Source organism: Loxodonta africana, chromosome 7, assembly GCF_030014295.1.
Source record: "Loxodonta africana isolate mLoxAfr1 chromosome 7, mLoxAfr1.hap2, whole genome shotgun sequence".
Taxonomy (NCBI): Eukaryota; Metazoa; Chordata; class Mammalia; order Proboscidea; family Elephantidae; genus Loxodonta; species Loxodonta africana.
This window is the reverse complement of record NC_087348.1, coordinates 86,219,898-86,234,593: the sequence shown is the minus strand read 5'-3', so window position 1 is coordinate 86,234,593 and position 14,696 is coordinate 86,219,898. Positions and strand designations below refer to the sequence as shown.

The window sequence follows — 14,696 nt, the reverse complement described above, 5'->3', positions numbered from 1 at the left end:
CACCAACCCAGGGGCATGGACAAGAAGGCACGAGAAGCCAGGAAAACTTATAATGCGGAATCCAAGGTCGAGGAGTGAAGAGTGTTGACAATTCGTGGGGTTGGCAACCAGTGTCCAAAACAATATGGATATCAATTGTTTAACGAGACTAATTTGGTCTGTAAACTTTCATCTAGAGCACAATAAATAAATAAAGAACAAAAAAAGTTAGAATTTAATCCTGTAGGTAAGAGTTCTGCCTCATTAACATGACTGCCTCTAATCTTGCCCCATGAGCATCATAGAGTTTAGGATTTACAACACACAGGACAATAACATCAGAACGCAAAATGATGAACAATCACACAATACTGGAAACCATGGCATAGCGAAGTTGACACCCATTTTTGGGGGACGTGATTCAATCCATAATAGCCCCAACTCATGGTGAACTAAATGCTGCCTGCTCCTGCACCATGCCCATGATTGGTTTTGGACTGGACCATTGTTATCCATAAGGTTTTCATTGGCTGCTTTTCAGAAGTAGACCACCAGGCCTTTTTTCCTAGTACATTTTCATCTGGAAGTTCCACTAAAACCTGTTCGGCATCATAGCAACTTGCAAGCTACCACTGCTGGTGGCTGTGCATTAAGCATATTGGCTCAGAATCAAACCTGGGTGTCCCTCATAGAAGGCAGAAATTCTATGATCCACCACTGTTCTTCAAGAGTTTTATTTAGGGTGCTATTTATAACCTTTCCAATTCACATAAAATATTTTCTTTGGTAGTATTTCTTCCTCTTTAACCTAAAAACAATACAAACAGCATTTAGGAAATAGGTCTTTGAAGATGTTTTTGGGGAAAATACAGAATAGTCTAAAACTTGACCCACCACTTCTTACTTAGGATGGAGCTAAGCCAGCCAAGATCTTTGCAGAAGCAGACTGTGTGAAGAACACTCTTGCCTGTTTTCTCTTCCATTTCAGGAGCAGCTCATCCAGACTCTTCTCTATGTCCTCTGCGTCTGTTTACTTACTCTTCTGTAGTGCACAGTTTTGCATCTTTGATGACCTCCAATTCATAGCTCTTCCAACTACCAAAATGTCTAAGAACAGGAAACAGGTTTACATTAAGTCACCTAGCAGTCTGGGTAGAGACTCTCATGACTTTCTCCATTGATTCAGTTATGATAATGAACTATAACTTTTTAACCTTACCTAATCATGCATGCGACTGATCAAAGGGATTGTATTTTATTGTTTAATCTGTCCCTTGCTTATTGGTAATCTGTCCCTGCCTCCGCCTCCTTTATGTGTCTTGTGTCACACGGGGTCGACATGAGTCAGAATTGACTCAGGGGCACCTAACAACAACAACATTATGTCTTCAAGTACAGCTGTGTCTGAGCATTTCCATACTGAAATACAATATATTTAAAGTCACTTTTATTACTTCTTAGAATTTGTTAAGAGAATTATATACACTTAAAAATTCTGTTGGGGATACCAGCCAGTAAGGATAGATAATCTTCATAATGGTGCAGGAGCAAAATCTATCTATAAAGCAACAGATTGCCTTTTTCCATATCGCTCCTACTTAGGGTCAATCTTACATTGCCAATGATCCTAAATCAGTAAACACTGGAAAGTAGTGGGTGGGAACTTGTAAAATATGTAAATTCTTGGACCTACTCCAGACCTAGTGAATCAAATTCTCAGTGGGCGGAGCCCAGCAATTTTGGCTTAAAAAGCCCTCCTGGTGATTCTGGTGCACACCAACATTTGAGAACAACTGCTCTAAAGCACGGGCATTTGTAACTGCTGTATTTTTTTTCCTGTTACTAACACATGGTTTGGTGCCACCGCTAATGATTATCAAGAAGAATCCTTCACTCTGAACATCCTTGGACTTATTACCTGATGATCCCAAAGTTCAAAGCAATAAACACTTTCAGTTTTAAAAAAGTTCTTACTATGAAAAGACTGCTTTGCCCTGTGTAATTGATAAACCGTAAAAACAAAAAAGCATGTGGCTTTTTTTGAAATCCATTTCCCAAACAGAACAAGATTTTATTTAAATTATATTATTTCATTTAATTAGATGTCATTTCATGAGGCATTTTTTAAAGAAACAATTCCATTTTTAGGAATTACGGGCAGCCAATTATCGATCTCAAATTTTTACATCCGAAATCAGCGTTAGTATAAAAGGTATATAAGAAAACACAGCCAAAGTTAAAAAATGCAATATAATCCTTTTCTCATTGGAGCGGAAAAAAAAAAAAAAGCTTATATTCGGTATGAAACTCAAAACAAGCAAAAGAAATCTGGTTAAAGCAATTGCTTATAGAAGATGTTCTTTACTTGTTGACTATCCTGAAACAAAACACTTATCCATTACATGCTTTGGTTTGCTCATTCAGAAAATGCAGGAACGGCGGTAAGTTCCTAATTGAGGTAAACATTAAATTAGTTATTCTGTGCAAAGAACAATGCAGGGCACATTTCCTGTGGTTCCTAACAGTTCCTACTCATAACCTTCTCCTCCTTTCCCAACAAATGTGTTTCTTAGTAATATTCTCTTCTTCCTGTAGTATAACTAAAAATGATACAAACAGCATTTAGGTGATAGGTCTTTAAAGATGCTTTTCAGAGAAAATACAGAGTAGTCTAAAACTTGACCCACAACTTCTTACTTAGGCCAGTCAAGATCTTCAGTAGAAGCAGACCGTGTGAAGAAAACTCTTGCCTGTTTTCTCCTCCAATTCCAGCAGCAGCTCAGCCAGGCTGTCCTCCATGTTGTCTCTGCACTGTATGAGCTGGCAGAGCTCACAGATAAGGAAAGCTCCCAGGGTGGCATCTTCCAGGGTGTCTCAATGTCCACGTGGATCAGGTGCACAGGCTGGAAGGTCTCCTGTTCTCTGGAATACAGCTCTTCCACCACTGTGTCATAGACTGTGTCTTTGCAGGTCACGATGACATCGAAGGAATCTCTGCACTCTTAAAATCTTTCTGGCTGGGGCCCGATCCTCTGATTTCTCCCCAAGATGTGTAACATTCCATTCTGCGTACAGTATTCTCTGTCTTTCCTTAGAAGGTGATTGTACGTTTGTTGATATGTTGTCAAGAAATCACAAACTGAGCAAATATTGGGTTCTGGTCCTGGCAGCTTCACATGATATCCAGTTCCAAAGGACTGGACACAGAACCCCTTTTTCTTGAGGATGCTGTGGACTTCCATGCTCCTGTTGATGTTACTCATACACACCACAGCCAGCCTGAGTGGAGATGAGGACATGATGGTGGCAGCTTGGAACTTCAGGGAGACCTGTGGGCTTCAGTACCTAAAGGGACTCTGAAGCCACCAGGATAGCTTCCTACTTCCACCTCTTCCGACCACTAAAATGTCTAAGGACAGTTTATATTAAGTTGCCTAGTAGAGTGGGTGGAGACTCTCACGACTTCTTCATTGATTGCGTTATGATAATGCACTGTTTAACGGTGGAGCCAAACCTAATAATGAGACTGAGCAAGTTGATTGGATCACCTAAGCCGCTAATCCTCCACAGTGGTGGCATCATCCTGTGGAAGCATTTAGAAATCTTGGCTTGCCTGGTTGGTTCCGAGTTATTGAGAGCCTCTATTGATAATGGGGTGTCTTCTGAGGAGCTCAAAAGCAACTAACAACAAAAACATTGATAATGGCCAAGATTCCTAGGCTGCAAGCATGTCACAGGCTTCTCAATGACCTCTAGACATAAATGTAGGTGAAAACCTATTTAAAATTTCCTAAGCCTATACCCAATTCCTGTATGCATATAATTATGAAGTATTATTCCGTGTTTTTAATACTCAATGTGTCTTAGAGAAGCAAAACCAGTAGATTGTATAAATATCTGTATAAAAACCAAAACTAAACCCGTTGCTGTTGAGTTGATTCTGACTCATAGAGAGGTTTATATAAAAGAAATGACTCATGAGGTTTTACAGGCTGGAAGTTCCTAAATCTGTTTGTTAGGTTGGAAGCGTCTTCTGATTCAGTAGCCAAAGGCCTTGTGAACCTAAGATTGGTAGGTCAGAAAGCAGGGCTCTTGTTCACAGGATACAAAGAGGGAAGAATCCCCAGGCTGGCAGTTAAGACTGCAGGTGAGCTGCTAGCTCAAGTCCCAAGAACGCAGGTCAGGCGAACAGGAGCCAGCTGTAGGGTCCAGAGCAAGCAAAAGCCCACAAGCCTTGCCAGAATGTCCACTTATATTTGATGCAGGTCACACGCTCAAGGAAACTCCCTTTCAACTGATTGGCTACTTATAGCAGATCCCATCATGGAGGTGATCACGTTATATCAAATCTCATCATGGAAGTGATCCCATCATCATTTGACTGCCACACTACATCATAACTGCCAAACCACTGAGAATCACAGGGCCCAGCCAAGTTGACAAACAATCCTAGTGATCACATGATGAATTTTCTAAAAGTGCAGTCGTGTAAGAAGAATTGTGTAGGAAAACTGTATGTAGTTTTGCCCGGAAATTCATAAAATTGATTGCCAATGCAGAAATCATGTTTTCCACAACATATCTGCTGAGGATTGTATTTGAGAAATTACAATGACACAACCGAATACTCTGCATTTGGTTACTCTTGAATTCATAACGATTGTCAAGAGAATCTAGGAATTGATGCATGGATCTGTCTACCTTACTATGTCTTCGAGTATACCCGTGTCTGAGGAAATCTATATTGAAAAACAATACATTAAAATTACTTTTTAATATTATTCTGTATAATTTATTAAAGAAATCATGTAGACTTAAAAATTATGTACAGTGTACCAGTCAATAGATAATTGTGTCAGTTTATCATATTGCCAGAGCAAAGTCTATTTACAAAGCAACAGATTGTAGTTTTCTATGCCACTCCTAATTAAAGCCATTTTTTTTTATTAACTTTTATTGAGCTTCAAGTGAACGTTTACAAATCAAGTCAGACTGTCACATATAAGTTTATATACACCTTACTCCGTACTCCCACTTGCTCTCACCCTAATGAGTCAGCCCTTCCAGTCTCTCCTTTTGTGGCAATTTTGCCAGCTTCCAACTCTTTCTATCCTCCCATCTCCCCTCCAGACAGGAGATGCCAACACAGTCTCAAGTGTCCACCTGATATAATTAGCTCACTCTTCATCAGCATCTCTTTCCTACCCACCATCCAGTCCCTTTCATGTCTGATGAGTTGTCTTCGGGAATGGTTCCTTTCCTGGGCCAACAGAAGGTTTGGGGACCATGACTGCCAGTCAGACCATTAAGTATGGTCTTTTTGTGAGAATTTGGGGTCTGCATCCCACTGATCTCCTGCTCCCTCAGGGGTCCTCTGCTGTGCTCCCTGTCAGGGCAGTCATCGATTGTGGCCGGGCACCAACTAGTTCTTCTGGTCTCAGGATGATGTAGGTCTCTGGTTCATGTGGCCCTTTCTGTCTCTTGGGCTCTTAGTTATCGTGTGACCTTGGTGTTGTCATTCTCCTTTGATCCAGGTGGGTTGAGACCAATTGATGCATCTTAGATGGCCGCTTGTTAGCATTTAAGACCCCAGACGCCACATTTCAAAGTGGGATGCAGAATATTTTCATAATAGAATTATTTTGCCAATTGACTTAGAAGTCCCCTAAAGAATGGTCCCCAAACCCCCGCCCTTGCTCCGCTGACCTTTGAAGCATTCAGTTTATCCCGGAAACTTCTTTGCTTTTGGTCCAGTCCAGTTGAGCTGATCTTCCATGTATTGACTATTGTCCTTCCCTTCACCTAAAGCAGTTCTTATCTACTAACTAATCAGTAAAAAACCCTCTCCCACCCTCCCTCCCTCCCCCCTCGTAACCACAAATGTATGTGTTCTTCTCAGTTTATACTATTTCTCAAGGTCTTTTAATAGTGGTCTTATACAATAATTGTCCTTTTGCCTCTGACTAATTTCGCTCAGCTTAATGCCTTCCAGGTTCCTCCATGTTATGAAATGTTTTGCAGATTCGTCACTGTTCTTTATCGATGCGTAGTATTCCATTGTGTGAATATACCACAATTTATTTAACCATTCATCCGTTGCTTCCAGCTTTTTGCTATTGTAAACAGAGCTGCAATAAACATGGGTGTGCATATATCTGTTTGTGTGAAGGCTCTTATTTCTCTAGGGTATATTCCTAGGAGTGGGATTTCTGGGTTGTATGGTAGTTCTATTTCTAACTGTTTAAGATAACGCCAGATAGATTTCCAAAGTGGTTCTACCATTTTACATTCCCACCAGCAGTGTATAAGAGTTTCAATTTCTCCGCAGCCTCTCCAACATTTATTATTTTGTATTTTTTGGATTAATGCCATCCTTGTTGGAGTGAGATGGAATCTCATCGTAGTTTTAATTTACATTTCTCTAATGGCTAATGATCGAGAGCATTTTCTCATGTATCTGTTAGCTGCCTGAATATATTCTTTAGTGAAGTGTGTGTTCAATCCTTTGCCCACTTCTTGATTGGGTTGTTTGTCTTTTTGTGGTTGAGTTTTGATAGACTCATATAGATTTTAGAGATCAGGCGCTGGTCGGACATGTCATAGCTGAAAATTCTTTCCCAGTCTGTAGGTGGTCTTTTTACTCTTTTGGTGAAGTCTTTAGATGAGCATAGGTGTTTGATTTTTAGGAGCTCCCAGTTATCTGGTTTCTCTTTGTCATTTTTGGTAAGGTTTTGTATTCTGTTTATGCCTTGTATTAGGGCTCCTAACGTTGTCCCTATTTTTTCTTCCATGATCTTTATCGTTTTAGTCTTTATGTTTAGGTCTTTGATCCACTTGGAGTTAGTTTTTGTGCATGGCGTGAGGTATGGGTCCTGTTTCATTTTTTTGCAAATGGATATCCAGTTATGCCAGCACCATTTGTTAAAAAGACTATCTTTTCCCCAATTAACTGACACTGGGCCTTTGTCAAATATCAGCTGCTCATATGTGGATGGATTTATCTCTGGGTTCTCAATTCTGTTCCACTGGTCTATGTGTCTGTTGTTGTACCAGTACCAGGCTGTTTTGACTACTGTGGCCGTATAATAGGTTCTGAAATCAGGTAGAGTGAGGCCTCCCACTTTCTTTTTCTTTTTCAGTTATGCTTTGCTTATCCGAGGCTTCTTTCCCTTCCATATGAAGTTGGTGATTTGTTTCCTTATCACATTAAAAAATGACATTGGAATTTGGATAGGAAGTGCATCGTATGTAGAGATGGCTTTTGGTAGAATAGAAATTTTTACTATGTTAAGTCTTTCTATCCATGAGCAAGGTATGTTTTTCCACTTAATTATGTCCTTTTTAATTTCTTGTAGTAGTGCTTTGTAGTTTTCTTTGTATAGGTCTTTTACATCTTTGGTAAGATTTATTCCTAAGTATTTTATCTTCTTGGGGGCTACTGTGAATGGTATTGATTTAGTTATTTCCTCTTCGATGTTCTTTTTGTTGATGTAGAGGAATCCAAGTGATTTTTGTATGTTTATCTTATAACCTGAGACTCTGCCAAACTCTTCTATTAGTTTCAGTAGTTTTCTGGAGGATTCCTTAGGGTTTTCTGTGTATAAGATCATGTCATCTGCAAATAGAGATAATTTTACTTCCTCTTTGCCAATCCGGATGCCCTTTATTTCTTTGTCTAGCCTAATTGCTCTGGCTAGGACTTCTAGCACAACGTTGAATAAGAGCGGTGATAAAGGGCATCCTTGTCTGGTTCCCATTCTCAAGGGAAAGGCTTTCAGGCTCTCTCCATTTAGAGTGATGTTGGCTGTTGGCTTTGTAAAAAAAAAAAAAAAAACAGATGCCCTTTATTATGTTGAGGAATTTTCCTTCAATTCCTATTTTGGTAAGAGTTTTTATCATGAATGGGTTTTGGACTTTGTCAAATGCCTTTTCTGCATCAATTGATAAGATCATGTGGTTTTTGTCTTTTGTTTTATTTATATGGTGGATTACATTAATAGTTTTTCTAATATTAAACCAGCCTTGCATACCTGGTATAAATCCCACTTGGTCGTGGTGAATTATGTTTTTGATATGTTGTTGAATTCTATTGGCTAGAATTTTGTTGAGGATTTTTGCATCTATGTTCATGAGGGATGTAGGTTTGGAATTTTCTTTTTTTGTGATGTCTTTACCTGGTTTTGGTATCAGGGAGATGGTGGCTTCATAGAATGAGTTAGGTAGTATTCCATCATTTTCTATGCTTTGAAATACCTTTAGTAGTAGTGGTGTTAACTCTTCTCTGAAAGTTTGGTGGAACTCTGCAGTATAGCCATCCGGGCCAGGGCTTTTTTTTGGGAGTTTTTTGATTACCGTTTCAATCTCTTTTTTTGTTATGGGTCTATTTAGTTGTTCTACTTCTAATTGTGTTAGTTGAGGTAGGTAGTGTTTTTCCAGGAATTCATCCATTTCTTCTAGGTTTGCAAATTTGTTAGAGTACAATTTTTCGTAATAATCCGATATGATTCTTTTAATTTCAGTTGGGTCTGTTGTGATGTGGCCCTTGTCGTTTCTTATTCGGGTTATTAGTTTCCTTTCCTGTATTTCTTTAGTCAGTCTAGCCAATGGTTTATCAATTTTGTTAATTTTTTCAAAGAACCAGCTTTTGGCTTTGTTAATTCTTTCAATTGTTTTTCTGTTCTCTAATTCATTTAGTTCAGCTCTAATTTTTATTATTTGTTTTGTTCTGGTGCCTGATGGATTCTTTTGTTGCTCACTTCCTATTTGTTCAGGTTGCAGGGACAGTTCTCTGATTTTGTATGTGTGCATTTATCGATATAAATTGGCCTTTGAGCACTGCTTTTGCTGTGTCCCAGAGGTTTTGATAGGAAGTATTTTCATTCTCATTGCATTTTATGAATTTCCTTATTCTCTTATTCCCTCCTTAAAGTCTTCTATAACCCAGTCTTTTTTCAGGACGGTATTTTTTTTTTTTTTTTATTGTTCAGTTTCCAAGTATTTGATTTCTTTTCCCTAATTTTTCTGTTATTGATTTCCACTTTTATGGCCTTGTGGTCTGAGAAGATGCTTTGTAATATTTCGATGTTTTGGATTCTGCAAAGGTTTGTTTTATGACCTAATATTTGGTCTATTCTAGAGAATGTTCCATGGGCGCTAGAAAAAAAAGTATACTTTGCAGCAGTTTGGTAGAGAGTTCTGTATAAGTCAATGAGGTCAAGTTGGTGATTGTTGTAATTAGGTCTTCCGTGTCTCTATTGAGCTTCTTACTGGATGTCCTGTCCTTCTCCGAAAGTGGTGTGTTGAAGTCTCCTACTATAATTGTGGAGGTGTCTATCTCACTTTTCAGTTCTGTTAAAATTTGATTTATGTATCTGGCAGCCCTGTCATTGGGTGCATAAATATTTAATATGGTTATATCTTCCTGGTCAACTGTCCCTTTAATCATTATGTAGTGTCCTTCTTTATCCTTTGTGGTGGATTTAAGTTTAAAGTCTATTTTGTCAGAAATTAATATTGCTACTCCTCTTCTTTTTTGCTTATTGTTTGCTTGATATATTTTTTTCTATCCTTTGAGTTTTAGTTTGTTTCTGTCTCTAAGTGTAAGGTATGTCTCTTGTAGGCAGCATATAGACGGATCGTGTTTCTTTATCCAGTCTGAGGCTCTCTGTCTCTTTATTGGTGCATTTAGTCCACTTACATTCAGCGTAATTATAGTGTTTAGTGTTGTCATTTTGATGCCTTTTTATGTGTATTGTTGACAATTTCATTTTTCCACTTACTTTTTTGTGCTGAGACGTTTTTCTTTGGAAATTGTGAGATCCTCATTTTCATAGTATTTGACTTCATGTTTGCTGAGTCGTTTTGTCTTTCTTGGTTTTTATTTTGAGTTATGGAGTTGTTATACCTCTTTGTGGTTACCTTAATATTTACCCCTATTTTTCTAAGTAAAAACCTAACTTGTATTGTCCTATATCGCCTTCTATCCTTCTCCATATGGCAGTTCTATGCCACCTGTATTTAGTCCCTCTTTTTGATTATTGTGATCCTTTACATATTGACTTCCATGATTCCCTGTTTTGAGCATTTTTTAAAAATTAATCTTAACTTGTTTTTGTGATTTCCCTATTTGAGTTGATATCAGGATGTTCTGTTCTAAGACCTTGTGTTTGCTGGTATCTGATATTATTGGTTTTCTGACCAAACAATTTCCTTTAGTATTTCTTGTAGCTTTGGTTTGGTTTTTGCAAATTCTCTAAGCCTGTGTTTATCTGTAAATATCTTCATTTCGCCTTCATATTTCAGAGAGAGTTTTGCTGGATATATGATCCCTGGCTGGCAGTTTTTCTCCTTCAGTGCTCTGTATATGTCATCCCATTGCCTTCTTGCCTGCATGGTTTCTGCTGAGTAGTCTGAACTTATTCTTATTGATTCTCCCTTGTAGGAGACCTTTCTTTTATCCCTGGCTGCTTTTAAAATTTTCTCTTTATCTTTGGTTTTGGCAAGTTTGATGATAATATGTCTTGGTGTTTTTCTTTTTGGATCAATCTTAAATGGGGTTCCATGAGCATCTTGGATAGATAGCCTTTCGTCTTTCATGATGTCAGGGAAGTTTTCTGTCAGCAGAACTTCAACTATGCTCTCTGTGTTTTCTGTCCTCCCTCCCTGTTCTGGGACTTCAATCACACACAAGTTATCCTTCTTGATAGAGTCCCACATGATTCTTAGGGTTTCTTCATTTTTTTAATTTCTTTTATCTGATTTTTTTTTCAGCTATGTTGGTGTGAATTCCCTGGTCCTCTAGATATCCCACTCTGCATTCTAATTGCTCGAGTCTACTGCTCTGACTTCCTATTGCATTGTCTAATTCTGTAATTTTATTGTTAATCTTTTGGATTTCTGCATGCTGTCTCTCTATGGATTCTTGCAACTTATTAATTTTTCCACTATGTTCTTGAATAATCTTTTTGAGTTCTTCAATTGTTTTATCAGTGTGTTCCTTGGCTTTTTCTGCAGTTTGCCTTATTTCATTTCTGAGGTCATCCCCGATGTCTTGAAGCATTATGTAAATTAGTTTTTTATATTCTGTATCTGATAATTCCAGGTTTGTATCTTCATTTGGGAAAGATTTTGATTCTTTTGTTTGGGGGTTGTAGAAGCTGTCATGGTCTGCTTCTTTATGTGGTTTGATATCGACTGCTGTCTCCGAGCCATCACTAAGATATTGTAGTGATTCATTCTATATTTGCTCACTGAGTCTTGTTTTGTTTTCTTTCAATATATGTGGATGAGCTACTAGATTGTGCTGTCTTGATTGTTGTAGCCCTTGACTTACTTATGACCTATTACCAGCTGGTTTGGGCTGTTGCCAGATATATATGCCTGAGTCTATTCACTATTCTTGATTAGAATCTGATTTCGGGTCATCAAATGTGTGCTGCACCCTAATATCTATCCACCTCGAGAAGTAGTGGTGATAGTCGTGTGGACCAGATTCTATTAGCAGCTGGGGTTCACACTCCAGGGGTCGCAGGATGCTGATAGGCTTCCCCCAAGTGTCAGTGAGGTAGGTGTGTCTCTATTCCTAAAGCACCTTGGTGGGTGGGCTCTGCAGCTGTACCTTAGGCCCCCAATGCAAGTACCTATATAGATTGGTAGGTGTCACCCTCCTTAGACCCCTAAGGCAAGAGGCTAGGTGGTCTGGGGGGAGCTTCAGCCCTCAGTTCCCTGTTGTGGGTGAGTTAGGGCTCTGTTGAATAAGCAGAGATAACAGACCTGGAAAACTTGTTTTTCCAGTAAATCTGCTAAAAAAAAAATGCAGTCAGATCCCTATCAGAAATGCCTTTGCAATATAATAGCCACCTTGTTCCCTGTAGGGATGAAAGCCCCAGATATGGATCATATATGCTTGGCTGGAGCTGGTTCTGTGTTTTTAGTCCAATTAGGGAAGGATTTTTGGTCCCTGGGTTTTTTGTAGCTGCTTCTCTCAGGCCGGAAGAATGGGTTAGGAAAAGACCAAAAAAAAAAAAAAAAAAAAAGAGAGAAAAGAAAAGCCACGGAGCCGGAGCCGTTCTCCCTCTGGCTCAGGAAATTCCAGTGTTAATGAAGCCGCCTGGGAAGGGGAGGGGAGGGTTCAGAAAAACAGAAGAGAGTAGCACTCCGGAATATAGCCAAAGTTGCTTATCTTGCTTGGAATGACTATTTTATCTGAGATTCCCCAGGGGCGTGCCGCCTATGTGTGCTGGCTGTGTAGAGATTGCCCCCGAGGGTCTGGCCCACAGAGAAAAAAATTTTTTTTGGCCGCGGTCAATTCCTCCGCTCCCAATCCAAAGCCCAGTGTCAAGGTTCCCCGGCTAGGACGCTGCACTCTCGGCTCCAAAATCAGTCGCTGCCTCCTGGGGACATCTGCTCCCGCCAGCCATGTCACTGTGCCACCCGCGTGGACCGGCTGGGCCACCTCCTGGGGTCAGTTCAGGGGGGTAGGTCTGCGCCCCATGTTTGCCCCATGACAGGATGCCGTGCTCAGCTCCCCTGTGCCCAGTCCAAAGCCCGGCGCCAAGGTTCCCAAGCTGGGACGCTGCACTACTGGCTCCAAAACCAGTCACTGCCTCCTGGGGACTTCTGCTACCACCAATCGCATCGCCACACCGCCGGCGCAGACAGGCTGGGCCCCCTCCTGGTGTCAGTTCAAGGGGATAGGGCTGCGCCCTGTGTTTGTGCCATCACAGGATGTTGTGTTCAGCCCCCCTGTGCCCAGTCCTAAGCCCGGCGCCAAGGTTACCTGACTGGGACGCTGGCTCCAGGCTCCGAAAACAGTTGCTGCTTCCCCGTAGTTGTTCCTTCTCCGTCTCTGTCACTCAGGTCAACTCTTTAAATCTGTGTTTGTTGTTCAGGGTTTGTAGATTGTCATGTATGTGATCGATTCACTTGTTTTTCAGAGTCTTTGTTCCAAGAGGGATCCGAGGTAGCGTCTACCCAGTCAGCCATCTTGGCCCCCCTCTAAAGCCATTTTTACATTGCAAATATTCCTAAATCAATATCACCTTAAGGCAGTGCTGTCAAAGTGTCCTGGGAACTTGTTAAAAAAGCAAATTTTTGAAACTTACCCAGACCTGGAGCCCTGGTGGAGCAGTATTAAAAGCTATGTCTGTTAACCAAAAAGTCAGCAGTTTGGATCCACCAGGAAGCCCTATGGGGCAGTTCTGCTCCATCCTATAGGGTTGCTATGAGTTGGAACCGACTTGATGGAACCTAACAAAACTAACAACAACCAAAGACCTACCAAATCAGAAAAACATGGGTTGGAGTCCAGCAATCTTGTTTTAGAAAGTCCCTCATGTGATTTTTCAATAATATGAACAACATAAACAGCAACTACACACTTATATTCCAGATGGAAGACACAGGAATCAACTCGACTACATCTATGGAAAGAGACAATGGAGAAGCTCAATATCATAGGTCAGAACAAAGCCAGGGGCTGACTGTGGAACAGACCATCAATTGCTCCTATGCAAATTCAAGTTGAAGGTGAAGAAAATTACAGCAAGTCCACCAGACCCAACATATGACCTTGAGTATATTCCACCTGAATTTAGAGACCATCCCAAGAATAAAGTGGATGCATTGAATACCCATGACTAAAGACCAGACAATTTGTGGAATGACATCAAAGGCATCAGACGTGAAGAAAGCAAAAGGTCATTAAAAAGACAAGGAAGAAAAACAAGACCAAAATGGATGTCAGAAGAGAAGTTTGCTCTTGAACGTTGAGTAGCTAAAATAAACTGAAGAAATGATTAAGTAAAAGAGCTGAACAGATTTCAAAGGGCAGACAAAGTAATGTAATGAAATGTGCTAAGGCCTAGAGTTAGAAACCAAAAGAGAGGCACATACTCAGCATTTCTCAAGCTGAAAGAACTGGAGAAAAAGTCAAACCTCGAGGTGCAATATTGAAAGATTCTATGAGGGGGAAAATATTGAATGACTCAAGAAGCATCAAAAGAAGATGGAAGAAATATACAGAGTCACTGTACCAAAGGAACTGGTCAATGTTCAACCATTTTAGGAGGTAGCGTATGATCAAGAACTGATGGTACTCAGTCCAAGCTGCACTGAAGGCAATGGCAAAAAACAAGCCTCCAGGAACTGACGGAATATCAGTAGAGATGTTTCAACAAACACATGCAGCACTGGAGGTACTCACTTGTCTATGTCAAGAAATTTGGAAAACAGCTTCTCGGACAACCAACTGGAAGAAATCCATATTTGTGCCCATTTCAAAGAAAGGTGATCCAACAGAATGCGCAAATTATTGAGTAATATCATTAATTATATCATACTCGAGTAAAATTTTGCTGAAGATCATTCAAAAGTGGTTGTAGCAGTACATTGATAGGGAACTGCCAGAAATGCATGGTGGATTCAGAGGAGGACATGGAACGAGGGGTATCACTGCTGATGTCGGATGGATATTGGCTGAAAGCAGAGGATACCAGAAAGATGTTTACCTGTGTTTTATTGACTATGCAAAAGCATTTCAGTGCATGGATCGTAACAGTTTATGGATAACATTGTGAAGAATGGGAATTCCAGAACACTTAAGTGTGCTCATGTGGAACCTGCACACAGACCAAGAGGCAGTCCTTTGAACAGAACGAGGGGATCCTGCGTGGCTTAAAGTCAGGAAAGATGCGTGTCAGGGTTGTATTGTTCCACCA

The 14,696-nt window shown here is 40.1% G+C and overlaps 1 pseudogene; it reads right to left on the bottom strand.

Annotated features, from left to right (window-relative positions):
* Positions 1-2,260: 2,260 nt before the first annotated feature.
* LOC111747667 (RNA polymerase II subunit A C-terminal domain phosphatase SSU72 like protein 3-like) lies at positions 2,261-3,488 on the bottom strand (annotated as a pseudogene).
* Between the last annotated feature and the right edge of the window lie 11,208 nt (positions 3,489-14,696).